The sequence below is a fragment of the Physeter macrocephalus genome, chromosome 18, assembly GCF_002837175.3.
Source record: "Physeter macrocephalus isolate SW-GA chromosome 18, ASM283717v5, whole genome shotgun sequence".
NCBI lineage: Eukaryota > Metazoa > Chordata > Mammalia > Artiodactyla > Physeteridae > Physeter > Physeter macrocephalus.
In genome coordinates, this window is record NC_041231.1 from 19640339 (window position 1) to 19654253 (window position 13915).

The 13915-nt window shown below is 37.9% G+C and overlaps 1 protein-coding gene across 8 annotated transcripts in view; it reads right to left on the bottom strand.

Annotated features, from left to right (window-relative positions):
• CHL1 (cell adhesion molecule L1 like) overlaps positions 1-13915 on the bottom strand; it is a 278402-nt gene that overhangs the window by 156107 nt on the left and 108380 nt on the right. For 7 of the 8 annotated variants that reach the window (XM_028478803.2, XM_055079546.1, XM_055079547.1 and 4 more), the window contains one exon: positions 6904-6983. The exons of the other annotated variant lie outside the window; for it this stretch is intronic. The gene's annotated coding sequence lies outside the window, so the exon portion shown is untranslated. The remainder of the gene's footprint in view (positions 1-6903; positions 6984-13915) is intronic. 8 annotated transcript variants of the gene reach the window in all.

Below are 13915 nucleotides of genomic sequence, written 5' to 3' on the forward strand. Positions count from 1 at the left end.
AGCAGAGGGAGGCCCGCATACCACAAAAAAAAAAAAAAAAAAAAAAAAATAATAATAATAATTTGCCTTCTGTTTTCAGTTGTGAAAAGAACCCTAATATAGACAAGAAAGGGCCGCGAATAACAGGAAGCACTATCTAGAGTCTGTTTGCAAGTAAGTTACTTAAGCTAACGGTGCCAGCTACTCTTGATCTCAAAAGCAGACCTCAAACATACTATTAAAAAAAAACAAGATTCATTTTCACTTTTCTAATAGTGCTTGCTGTCCTCAAGAAAGGGAGATTATACTGTACAGTGTTCTTAGAGAGCTTTGATGCATTTCTCCTTTTCCCTCCTTCTCTTGCTTTTTTTAGGGCAGGGAATGTTGTGGTGTCTGTGGAGGCCCCAATCTTTGATCTCTGTGCATAAGGCTTCTTTCCATGGCAGCGTCATTTATGACAGGCTAAATTAGCCTTTGATCAGAGGCTTTGATTTACTTCCTACTTCCCAGTTTCATCACCAGGCTCTCAGATGCGCTTGCCCCTCTGTCCTCCCCAGTTCAGATGGTGACAGAAGTGATGTATTTCATCGCTTTGCTTCTTCTCCAAGGCCTCAAATATTTGCACAAATGTGCAGTTCAACAAAATCTGCTGTTTAGGGGTGATGCCTACGATTTGTCTCACTGTTATACATGGTATTGTTCTCCAACATGGATTGCCTTAGGGCAAAAATGGCATTTTGTTAAGGAAACACAGTTTTCTCTCTTCATTGGATTTTATTCTAAGTCATTTGTTTGCTTGTGCTACATATTTCCATGGACATTTTATTTGGGCAGTAGGTCATGTTGCTACTTGAAAAGTCCTTTTAAATAACAATATAAGATCCATAGTGTCTGCTTATTAAAAAGATCACCAAAGTTTTGCTGGGTTTCAGTGTCTCTTTGCCTTTAATATTTTTATGGTCATTTTACTTCAGTCTTTTCTCTGCACAGGAATAGCAACATTTTTCCTATTGAAAAAAGGCTCTGCCTTCTGCAATTGCATAGAGAAAATAAGTAAATGACTAGAAAATGGCTAAGAAGACTAAACCCGACTCTATTAAAATCTTACAAACCAACAGACTGGCAATAACAAAAACCTGCAAAATGATCACAACGCTTGGCTTTAAAATAAAATTCTTCACATAGTGCTCATTCTACAATCTTTTGATTTTGAGACGCCATTTCCCTAGTGACTTAAAAATCTACCTGTAGCATTTTAACAACATATTTGCATATCTCAGCTTCCCTCTGGAGCCCTTACTGCATTTTCATGCTTTAGAGATTGCATTTATTTGTGTACGTGATTTGAGTAAAAGCAACTGTAATAAGACTCCAGTTGAAACAAACATGTTTTTGGCACCTAGATACCAAAATTATGTGTGCAAACTGGAGGTGATCCAAAGAACAGCCACGAGAATGATGGAGGGAATGAAATGCTTGGCTAAGGAAGAAATGCAAAGCTTCTGAATGTCTCTAGAGTGGATAAACAACAATAGAGGAACAAAACAGCCCATAAATATTTAAAAGGTGTAAACATCAACTATGGAGAGGAATGATTAATTCTGGGACAAGGGCATGGAGCTAGTTCTGATGCTCTTATATCACAGAAAGGAAAAAAGAAAAGAAAAAGAATACTGTTTAATATCATCATTTTGAAATATGCAATATTAATTACTTATACGAAATATTTTAGCATCCAATGGAATCTTATCATCTCTGAATGCCCCCTTTCAAGAGATGCTGAAAAATCGACACTTTATTATTCAAAATAGGGGAACTTCTTTCTGAGGAGATCAGTTTTACTCAGCTTCCACTTAGGATTTCTTGAGGAGAGACTTTCATTTTGGGTAAGACTCACTCAACAATTCCTCACGCTTTTATTTCGGAATGGTCCTGAAGTGAATTAGCCATAGGCAATGCCAATCCGGGACCTCTTACCAGGTGGGGATATTAAAGAGAGGAGAGTTAAGGGAACATTAGAATTCATCAGAAATCAAGTTTAAGTGAAACTAGAAACTGCTAGCAAGATTGCCTAGACTATAGGACCCAGAGAAGCAATCTGAGAATTTAGCCCAGTAGGTGTCCAAGGAGTGACCTATCAGGAGAATCTTTCCCTCCCTCTGGTCTTCCTTTTAAATCTCCCCATCCCCTACTTTTATAAAGCATCTCGTGTGTGCTAGGGTCTATGCTCAGTGGTAACAAAGCAAATATATATTTGAACTGGGCCCTGCCCTCAAAGACATATTACTGAGACAAATGTGTAAACAAATAATTGAAACTTAGTGTAAGGCCCGTAAACAGAGTTAGAACAGAGAGAGGCAGGATCAGCCAAACAAGTTGCATTTGTGCAGTGTATTCATCAGGTTCTCCAGAGAAACAGAACCAATAGAATATATAGGGATAGAGAGAGATGTATTACAGAAATTGTCTCATGTGATTAAGGAGACTGAGAAATCCCGATGGTCTGCTGTCTGCAAGCTGGAGAACCAGTAAAGCCAGTGGTATAATTCAGTATGATTCCAAAGGCCCAAAAGCCAAAAATGCTGATGATTGAGGGCAGACGATGGGTGTCCCAGGTCAAACAGACAACAAATTCACCCTTCCTCTGCCTTTTTATTTTCTTCAACCCTTGGTGAACTGGATGATCCTCACTCAGACTGGTGAGGGTGGTCTTCTTTATTCAGTCTACTAACACAAAGGCTAATCCCCTCTGGAAACACGCTTACAGACACACCCAGAAATGATGTTTCATCAGCTATCTGGGCATCCCTTATCCCAGTCAAACTGACATTTAAAATGAACCACCACATGCAGTAAATGCAGCACAGCGCACTGAGAATATTTCAAAAAGGACAGGTTGTTATATATTGTTCTCCCCAGAGTATGGGAGCCAAGCCCTGATGTAACTGAGCATGCAGAGTGCTCTCTGAGAGGAAACATGGATTTCATTGGAAAATAAACAATACCTTTATGACAACTTCACAGACCAGCAAGGGAAGGCAGCTATAATCTTCTCTCACATAATAGCACTATACTAAGATTGAAAGGAAAATACTACTCTCTCTTACCTCCTCTCAGGACATGCAGCCTAGTCTTTGATATAAAAGAATATTCATCCAAATCCATAAATCTGTAGGAGGAGCTGTGTGTAGAGATAAGCACCATCAACCCGTCTCATAACATGACCCAAGGCGACTCACCATATTTAACAGAGCACATATTTTATTGTGACCTTCTGTTACAAAAATACAGTCTCCATCATTCAACTACTTAAGCCTTCTGTTAAGATGTATGGAGAGTATCATTTTCAGATAAAGTATACATAGGTATGGAAATGATTAAAATGTATAGATAAACCTATGTTAATGTGCTATGCACAAACTCAAGGTCATATGACCCACCTCCTAGAGAAATGGAAATAAAAACAAAAATAAACAAATGGGACCTAATGAAACTTCAAAGCTTTTGCACAGCAAAGGAGACCCTAAACAAGACGAAAAGATAACCCTCAGAATGGGAGAAAATATTTGCAAATGAAGCAACTGACAAAGGATTAATCTCCAAAATTTACAAGCCGCTCATGTAGCTCGATATCAAAAAAACAAACAACCCAATCCAAAAATGGGCAGAAGACCTAAATAGACATTTCTCCAAAGAAGATACACAGATTGCCAACAAACACATGAAAGGATGCTCAACATCACTAATCATTAGAGAAACGCACATCAAAACTACAACGAGGTAACACCTCACACCGGTCAGAATGGCCATCATCAAAAAATCTACACACAATAAATGCTGGGGAGGGTGTGTAGAAAAGGGAACCCTCTTGCACTGTTGGTGGGAATGTAAACTGATACAGCCACTATGGAGAACAGTATGGAGGTTCCTTGAAACACTAAAGAAAGAACTACCATACAACCCAGCAATCCCATTACTGGGCATATACCCTGAGAAAAGCATAATTCACAAAGAGTCATGTACCACAGTGTTCACTGCAGCACTATTTACAATAGCCAGGACATGGAAGCAACCTACGTGTCCATCGACAGATGAACGGATAAAGAAGATGTGGCACATAGATACAATGGAATATTACTCAGACATAAAAGGAAACAAAATTGAGTTATTTGTAGTTAGGTGGATGGACCTAGAGTCTGTCATACAGAGTGAAGTAAGTCAGAAAGAGAAAAACAAATACCGTGTGCTAACACATATATATGGAATCTAAGAAAAAAGGTTCTGAAGAGCCTAGGGGCAGGACAGGAATAAAGACGCAGACACAGAGAATGGGCTTGAGGACATGGGGAGGGGGAAGGGTAAGTTGGGACGAAGTGAGATAGTGGCATTGACATATATACACTACCAAATGTAAAATAGATAGCTAGTGGGAAGCACCCGCATAGCACAGGGAGGTCAGCTTGGTGCTTTGTGACCACCTAGAGTGGTGGGATAGGGAGGGTAGGAGGGAGAAGCAAGAGGGAGGGGATATGGGGATATATGTATACGTATAGCTGATTCACTTTTTTATATAGTAGAAACTAACACAACATTGTAAAGCAATTATACTCCAATAAAGATGTTTAAAAAAAGTATAGACTGTGCTGTAAACAAGTTCAAATACATTTGAGTGTTGAAAAACACAACAGCAAATCAGTATTCATGTATCGTAGTCTAATCAGAGTCTTGGGGATTATTTCACCCCATATTTTTAATTCTTGAGAGGTTGTATGGGGGGGACTCTCTAAATCAGAGATTCTCAAAAGAAAATTAATGCTAAAGTGGGTGCGTGTGTGTGTGTGTATGTGTGTGTGTGTGTGTGTGTGTGTGTCTATATCTTCTAGGACTATGATTCCCTAAGGACTTCCTGGAAGCTGCATAGTTGAATTTCTCAAGCTCTACAATGAAAATGGATGGCAAGGGAACTTATTTTGTAGAATTAAATAATGATTTGGTTGATCATCAAGAGGAACACAAGAAAATAAACATAACTCAGTAAAATAAAGAAAGCATTGTTACGAGTGAGCAGTTGTTTTGCAGGTTGCCATCCATTTTCATGATGTCAAAAGACACATTTATTAATACATCATCATGACACAACCCCAATTAAGGTTCCTCATGGCGGCATGCTAACATCTTTAAAAAAAAAGTTAATACCCCAGACATTGTATTTCATCCTTTAATTTCTGAAAAGATTTACCTAGGTTTCTTAGGATCTAGAAATTCATTTACGATGAAATCATAAAAGTGTTTTAACATAATAAATGTACTCCTCATAACCAATCATCATCAAAGGATTCGATTAATCAGATTTCAGGAAGAGTTTTCTCTAAGAATATGAGTATGTATCGCAAATGCTTTGTCATCTTCTAATAGAGCAGCAGATTAACTGGTGTTAGAAAGACTGCACAGGGTAGCCTCTTGCAGCAAGTTCCAAAGGGAAGATCTGAATATAGTGGAAGGGCAAAATCACTCTACTGAATGAGACAGAGAGCACAAGTTATTCAAAACACACACACAGTTTCCTCATAGACCTCTTCTTGGAATAGCCCCACATTTGTTTAGAAGGCCCCTCCTGGTTACCAGGCAGCAGGTAAGCTAGCAATGACTCAGAAAGTCAAGGACTTCCACCTCTTTCCACATTGTCTTCCTTATAGCTACTAAGATCCCAGTATACAACCAGCATACAGAAAGATTTTGCATGTACCCTAAAACATCTTAATTGTACAGGAACACACATTCTTTTGGTAACAAAATGTGCTCTTGAGAAAGTAAAAAGAATATTGTTCTTTCACTGAAAAAAATACCATTTTCTTCTCATACAAAAAACTAGTGAACATAACAAAAAAGCAGCGGACTCACAGATATAGAGAACAAACTAGTGGTTACCAGTGGGGAGAGGGTTGGGGGATTGGTAATAAAGGGGTAGAGGATTAAGAGGTACAAATTATTAGGTATAAAATAAGCTACAAGGATGTATTGTACAGCACGGGGAATATAGCAAATACTTTATAATAACTATAAATGTAGTATAACCTTTAAAAATAGGGAATCACTCTATGGTACACCTATAATATTATGTATCAAGTATACTTCCATCAAAAATACTGTTTTTTTCTCAAATTACTTTGTCTTTAAAAACTAATAATGATAGTAAGGGTTGACATTTACCGAACAATACTATGGACTCAACACAGGGCTAATAAGCATTATCAAAATAACCTGATTTAACCCACACCTACAGGAAATTACAACTATTATTCTAATTTTATGAATTTGGAAATGGAGGTTGAAAAGGGCTAAATAGCTTCCCCACAACCAGATCCTTGTGTATCTGGCCTTTAAAAGTAGACTTTTTTCTCACTCTTCCAAACTCTTTGAAATATGTTACAATTCAGCTTGGTACTGCACAAAGAATTTGAAAAAGCTCCAAAGGAGGGTTCAGGTCAGAATTCACACTGATCCAAATCCAAGGGACAGTTACTGAAGCTGAAAGCCCTTCAGACCATGAAGGGGTGAGCTCTGTTTGACTGATGAAAATATAAGTTTTCTCACTAAAACTTCAAGCCTCCTAAGAAGCCAACCTGCTCCGATCCCAATGGAGAAATTCATTTTTCTATTAAAAATGACATTTAGGTAAATATCATCAAGATGCAACTTTCAAATATGCCCAGAGGTCAGCTAACAAGAAAAATAACTTTGAGTTATTCTGCTTTTTCAAAAATAAGCCATTTTAATGGAACTCCAAAAGCAAAAAACAACTCACATTATATATCTGGTCCATATCCTGGGTCACTCTCTATGGCTATATTCTTCCACCAAGCATTGCAACAATTAAATGCATTCAAAATGCATAAAGCACCTGATTAAGGAAAATATTCTTACCAGGAAATTAAGTTCCCTTTAGTTCCACTATAGTATGTCTGCAGTATTAACACAGGGTCATTGTTTGTAGTTTACAGCACCTAGAGACAGATTAGAAAGTTGTAATTTTAGAGATAATTCCCATCTAAGGATCCACTTTTAATTTTTACCTTTTCCCCGTTTAAGAAATTGATTTCATTTTTCTTTCTGTTCACCCCTCAAAAAAATTCCCAAATTCCTAAACAATAGCATTGCTCTGTCGCTGAGGATAAAACACATCCTCTAGACATCTATCTATGAAAAAATGAAGCAGAGATGCAGAAAACAGCCACATAATTACTCTTCTTACTGAAAGAATTATTGACGTGTCTTTTCTCGCAGATTCAAGTATTTTGCAACAGACCACAATTTGTGCGAATTTCTACTTGGCAGTCCTCCATGAACTGTTTTTCACAATAACCATTTGCTTTTGTCTGAGGCTGGGACCAATCTATCAAAATAAAACTGTGTAGACTAAAACGATGAGAGCTCTATCAGGAAGCACTCTCCAAGATCAGAACTCTATGAATCAGAGTTAACATAAACCTTCCATTCAAGTGGCCATCTCTCACCCAGGTGTGTTATCATCAAGCCTCCCATCTTTTAAAAACTGAACATGTGAAATGAAGGAAGTGTTTCAACCAGTATGTACAATCTTTTTAATGTTAATTCCCAAATCCTTTGAGGATTGGCTCCCAGTCTCTAAAAGACTATGTATAAGCTTTTTTTCTGAATGCCACCCGAAGAGTACATCTATGAAAAGCTAAGATTTTCTGTTGAACATAAGGACAGTCAAAATAAGTCAAAGATTTTTCTCATACCAGATGTCTTAACTTAATGAGCATCATTCAGAAGAGCTAAATTCCATCTAGTAATTCTAACTAATTCCTGTAGAAACTACTAATTAAAGAGACTTATAAAACTACAATCTCTTTCGTCTTAAGAAAAAGAAGGATAGCTAAAATATTCAAGCAACGCACTTCCTTTCTGTGCATTAATTGCCAATCTCTTTGGCCTTATTCCAAAAGCTGTTGTCAGAAAGTTATAAATAGATTGCAATGCCTCTGGAGAGAAACTCACACCAATACACGGAAAAGAAAAATTCCACCCTGGCAAGTATGAGAAGAGTCCCCACTGCTTTCCAATTGACCAAGTGACACACTGGACAGACTGTGCCCTGTATACTTCTGTTTAGCGACCTCATTTCAATCCCTTTAGGTCGACTTCTGACACTGTTATAATTTGCCTTATTATAACAAAAAGAACTGTTTATGGATGACTCACAAAGCGCAAAACATTTAATATGGCTCCTAACCAGTGGGTTCATGGTACACGTAGCTTGAGTATAATTGTATTTATTGAGGTCTACAGGCTAATAGAAGCTTTTTCTCTAAATACGGGAATATAAAAACTGGCCATCATTTGTTGTACCCAGCATCCTCTGTGTTTCAGTAGTCACCCAGTGGGGAAAAGAAAAAATGCCATGTTTCCACATGTGGATTCCAAATTAGATTTGCTGATTGTCCCGCCCCATTTACTCAGGCTAAAGTTAAATGATATAATATAGGATGTCCTCTACTTATCCCAGTGATGAAGAATGTCATAAATTGGGTATATTCTACAGCCAGGGAGCCACTTTTATGGTTCCCATATTAAATCTCTCTAAGACACTTCTTCAAAACCCACCCATCTCATATAGCTACTGCAGGTGGCTCTTCCCAATGGGTCTCACCTTTCTACCTCTGTCAATGACACCCATGACAACAGGGATCAGTACCTGTGCTGAATTATCCACACTCTCGCTTAGCAATTTCAAGATAGTTGCTTGGCATCAGGCATGGAGACTGTAGCTACTGATCAAACTTATTTGTATGCTCACAGCAGCAGCATATGCCTGCTGAGCTCTCATCCGCTTCATTCAACTTTGGTTGAGAAGGTACTCACATTAATCACAGATATAAGCTCTATGCTGCTAATCCAGTCATTCTGTGAGTGTGTGTGTCTGTGTGTGTGTGTGTGTGTGCGTGTGTGTGTGTTTGGTGTTGGTGTGCATAAAGAATTATTTCTGTACTATTAGGTCTCCTTTTATTCCTTCATGTTGTAGGTGTATGATCTTCAAAAAGGGGTACGCAGACAATCCCTTAGAATGCAACAAGTGATACTAAAACATATATATGTATAACTGATATTGAACATATATATTAAGGCATATAGTTTGATATTAAAATACACATATATGAGCATATGTGTTATTTTTATCGCATTGTATCTCATTCTTTTAAATTTCTGTCTGCTTTTCTGTTTTCTTACGGTAAATATTAGCACACTGTGAATCTGTACAATTTGGGATATACATATGTTGGAAGTATAGGCTCAAATATTATAATGAGAAGGGTACACACATACACACACATACTACACTACTGAAGTCTAAGAAAATATCTTTCTGGCTCTACTTTCATTATATTTAGCAGGATATATAATCTTTTGAATTTGTTTGTTTAAAGCCTTTACCCTTTCTCCTATCACCAGATATTAGTATCACAGATACTAATAGCTTCTTTTCCATTCTTAGAGAAAAGTTGCTTGTTTATTTTTCAAAGTCCCTAAGCTTTTCTGCTTAAGAGATAATAAACATACCTACCAAATGTTAAGGGAGGAATGAGGAATACTGAAAGGAAATCTGAAGAATTTAGAAGCATAGTAAAGTAAAATGGGCATTTGAGTCCTTGTTGGTTGTTTGCTTTTCATTGAAAAAAAAAGGACAACTGAAAGAAACTATAGTGTAGGCACATCAAACTAATTAAGTTAAACTCAACTCACTTGAGGAAAAAATAACAGAAAGAGAGAGAAAGTACACTAGAGGGAAAAACAGAACTTTCTCAAAGTAAGAGGCAGTTAAAAAATGGATTGGGGTCCATCCAGTGAACAGTGAACCCAGGAGCTTTGAATCAGCTGAATTCAGGTCTACATGCCTTCCTGATATGAACATCTTGCTGCTCTCTGAAGTTATTTAGAATGTGAAAATAGTATTTTTCACACAATGTGTCCCCTACAAGCAAACCTATGACTTCACAGGTGCTCAGCAAAAGAAATGGTGATCTCTTACAATGCTGGGGGAACAGCGGGCTATATAAGAATTATTTAGAGATAACATGCAATTTTTCTACATGGCACCATCCTAGGATACTTTTAAGGTGAATTCTCCTTACCACTGAATTTACAACAAATCATATGTAAACTGTAACTGCATTCTAGACAAAATTAGCAAGAGACCAATGGCTATCATAAATATTCCTGCTAGCTTCTAGTCTGTATTAACACAGTGAATCTTGAGTTCCATAATGTCAAACCTTGATTGTGGCTGTAATCCCAGTGCCACTGATTGGCAACATAATGAAGCTTAAAAAAATTCGTTTTGGATGAATTAGTGATTGAATGTATAAAAGCTACACATATCAAAAATTGGTGGTACTTCAGTTCTTTAACCTGACAGTCATGGGTGTGAATGTCACTCTGATAGAGGTGGAAGGAGCACATTAACCGCTGTATTTGGCAAAAGAGACATGGAAGCATAAGGAAAAAGAGCCAGAGGAGCTAAACATAAAGTGAGTGTGCACTTACTCACTGTGTGATCTTAGGCTAATCACATAACCTTTCAGAACTCCAACTGTCTCATCGGTAAATAAGGGATAATAGTATCTACCTTGCAGTACAGGGTTGAGGGAGAGGACTAACATGTACAAATCGCTTAGCTCAGGGATGGGACCTAGAAAGTGTTCAGTGACCAGAGGGGCAGCACAGATCTCCATCATCACCCAGAGGTAGGCAATGAGGCTGGGAGGGGCACCTGATCAGTGCCCCCCACAAGCTCAAACTCACCCAATAGGTGGAAACCACATCCTAGCATAGGCACCTTGACAGCTGCTGTATAAGCTACCTGTGTGGACAGGTACATGCCTTATTCTCATGAGACAGGAAAGGATTTCTTTACAGTATTTTTTTTTTGCAAGTTTGTGAGTTCCTCAAGGCCAGGAAAAACACTTGTTTTATTAATTTGTGCCTCCCTCAGACTCAAGCACAGTGCCTGTCAAGTTGTCAAACACTGGTTGCTTATGAAATGTACATCGAATGAAAATGCCTATTTTGTGTGTGTGTGCGGGTGTGTGTGTGTGCGCGTGCATGTGTGTAGCGTATGTATTTGGAATAAAGTGGATATTTTTTCTTTTCTTTTTCCTTTTAAAAATGTACCTAATCTCGGGCTTCCCTGGTGGCGCAGCGGTTAAGAATCCGCCTGCCAATGCGGGGGACACGCGTTCGAGCCCTGGTCCGGGAAGATCCCACATGCCGCGGATCAGCAGCTAAGCCTGTGCGCCACAACTACTGAGCCTGCGCTCTAGAGCCCACGAGCCACAACTACTGAACCCGCGAGCCACAACTACTGAACCTGCGTTCCACAACTACTGAAGCCTGTGCGCCTAGAGCCCGTGCTCCGCAACAAGAGAAGCCGCTGTGATGAGAAGCCTGTGCACCTCAATGAAGAGTAGCCTCCGCTCGCCACAACTACAGAAAGCCCCTGCGCAGCAACGAAGACCCAAAACAGCCAAAAATAAATAAATAAAATAAAATAATTTTTTTTAAAGTACCTAACCTCAGTCTTTAACCATGGAGAGTTTCTAGTGATTTATAAAACAGACTGAGAGCACCCCAGCTTCTAGTCAATATTTGGGTCAATATCCTTAAGACGTTGTTATCAACTGACATTTACGTGGCATGAATGAGCTCTTGATTCAAATCATGGAGGTCCATACCCTCAAAAATGTGTGCCAAGATGCTCGATTCAATTCTGTTGAATTAATATAGTACCTTTTAAAAAGAAAGTGATATGTGATGCACATAATATTCTCTAGGATATAAGCTGGTGGTACAGTAGAAATGAACACACAACAGATATTCTTCAATATGCCTAACAAAAAATGCACAAAAGAATGAAAACAAACAAATGTTTGCTTTTGGAAATTATTTACAAGCAAAACCTTACACAAGCAATATGAAGATATTGAATTTGTTCCTACAAACACTTCTGGAAGAATACTCTGAAAGAGTCCCTATCCTGATCATTGGTTTTAGTATTTGTTGACTAAAAAGAAATTACTGACCCTCTACTAAGGAACAATTGAAGACAGACTGGATGCTGGATGCTGTGCTAAGCAATTTATGGATTATCTTATGTAACAGAGTGCCCTCTAAGTTAGGTAGCACTGACCATAATTTTATAGATGATTAAATGAATTCAAATAGGTTCGTTAGCCTGTACAAACTCACAATAAGTGGCAGAGCAAAGATGTGAACCCAGTCTGTGTAACTCCAAGCCCATGCCTTTACCTATTAGCTTACCTTCCCTACCAGATCATTCACGTCAAGTGCCATGAGTTTGAGAAAAGGACTCCATAATAATTATTTCTCTAAGTTCTATCACATTTTTTTTGTCCAATCACATTTTAAGATATACATTCAACTGTCCTAAAGATGCTAATAGCATAATATGGTGAAATCAGCAAAGAATATTCCAGGGCCATCTGACGACCTAATAAATATTATTCCTAGCTCTGTTATTAACATTGCCTATTAAGTGCAAGTTTTTTAACCAGTTTGGGTCTCAGTATCTTCAGCTACAACATGAGAGTGTCAACAGTGATTTCGAGTTTCTTTTTGTCTCAGAAGTCTATAATTACAAGAAAAAAAATTCCCTGATAATGGAGTTGAAGGAGGTACACAGATCAATTAAAATATTCAAGACCCTAGGATCATGAGACATACAAGGGTAGACTAAAAAAGATTAGAAGTCTTTAGTGTGTAAAGATGAATACACAGAACAGATAGATCAAAATAAATAAAATCTTGAAGGATACAGGAGAGGTGAATACAATTATCTTTTCTACAACTTGGACTGTTAAAACTTAAAAGCGGGGAGATCCCTCAGAAATGAGGTAATTCATACAGAATAGAATTCTATTACTATGATAGGTCATATATGTTAAAGAAATAGTTTCCAGAAAGGTCAAGTCATATTTTTGGCAAGTGAACTCATAGTTTATTCACAGAAAGGAGCGTTTATATTTCACCATTTGAGAACATCATGCAGAACAAATACACCTTCTCAAGAACCCCTTCCTTCCCTATAGATGGCTAGTCTACGAGGATCTGGAATTGACCAATGATATCAATTATCCTCAGGTACTCTGGATTTTGATTCAACTCCATCATGTAGCACACAGGAAGTCATCAATAAATATTTGCCAGAATGAATGAGCTCTGTCACTTACTAGCTGTGTCACCTTAAGGAAATTACTTAACTCCTATCTTCTCTACAATGAAATGTGGCTATAATTTATTCCGTCGACTATCTGAAAGTAAGAATCAACATGACTAAACTGCAGGACAAATTCTCAGAGGTGATGTTTTCTGCCAAAACTCCTAGGGAACCAGCTATAGCCAAGCGTTGAAGGCAGTTTGTTGTGCAGAACCCTGAGGTGGAGGAACAGGACCTGTTACTTTGGAGTATGATGGGCAGGGGCATTCCCCCGTTTTCTCAATATGTCAAATGCATGTAAGTATTAATAGAAATCATTTTTGAAATGGTTTTGAAAGCAATACGCAAAAGGTCAATGTTTTAAGTTAAGAATAAATCAAATAGATAACCTTTTAGATCTCAAACAGGATCTAGCTCTGATTTTATATTACTTTCTAAGGCAATTGGAGATTGTCTCCCCAGGTAGTAGAAATGTCCATTACAAATCTGCAGTAGCAATTCTGAAAACAATTGATTGAGGAGCACTTTGCTTTTATATATGATCCAAAATGTATGTGACAAAAATCTCATATATCAGAGAAGCGAGGCTCCTTTGACAAAAGCCTGATCAAATCAGTTGATCATGGGCAAGTTAAGAGCAAAAGAAGACTCATTTAGTGATGATAAGAGGATATGCTTATG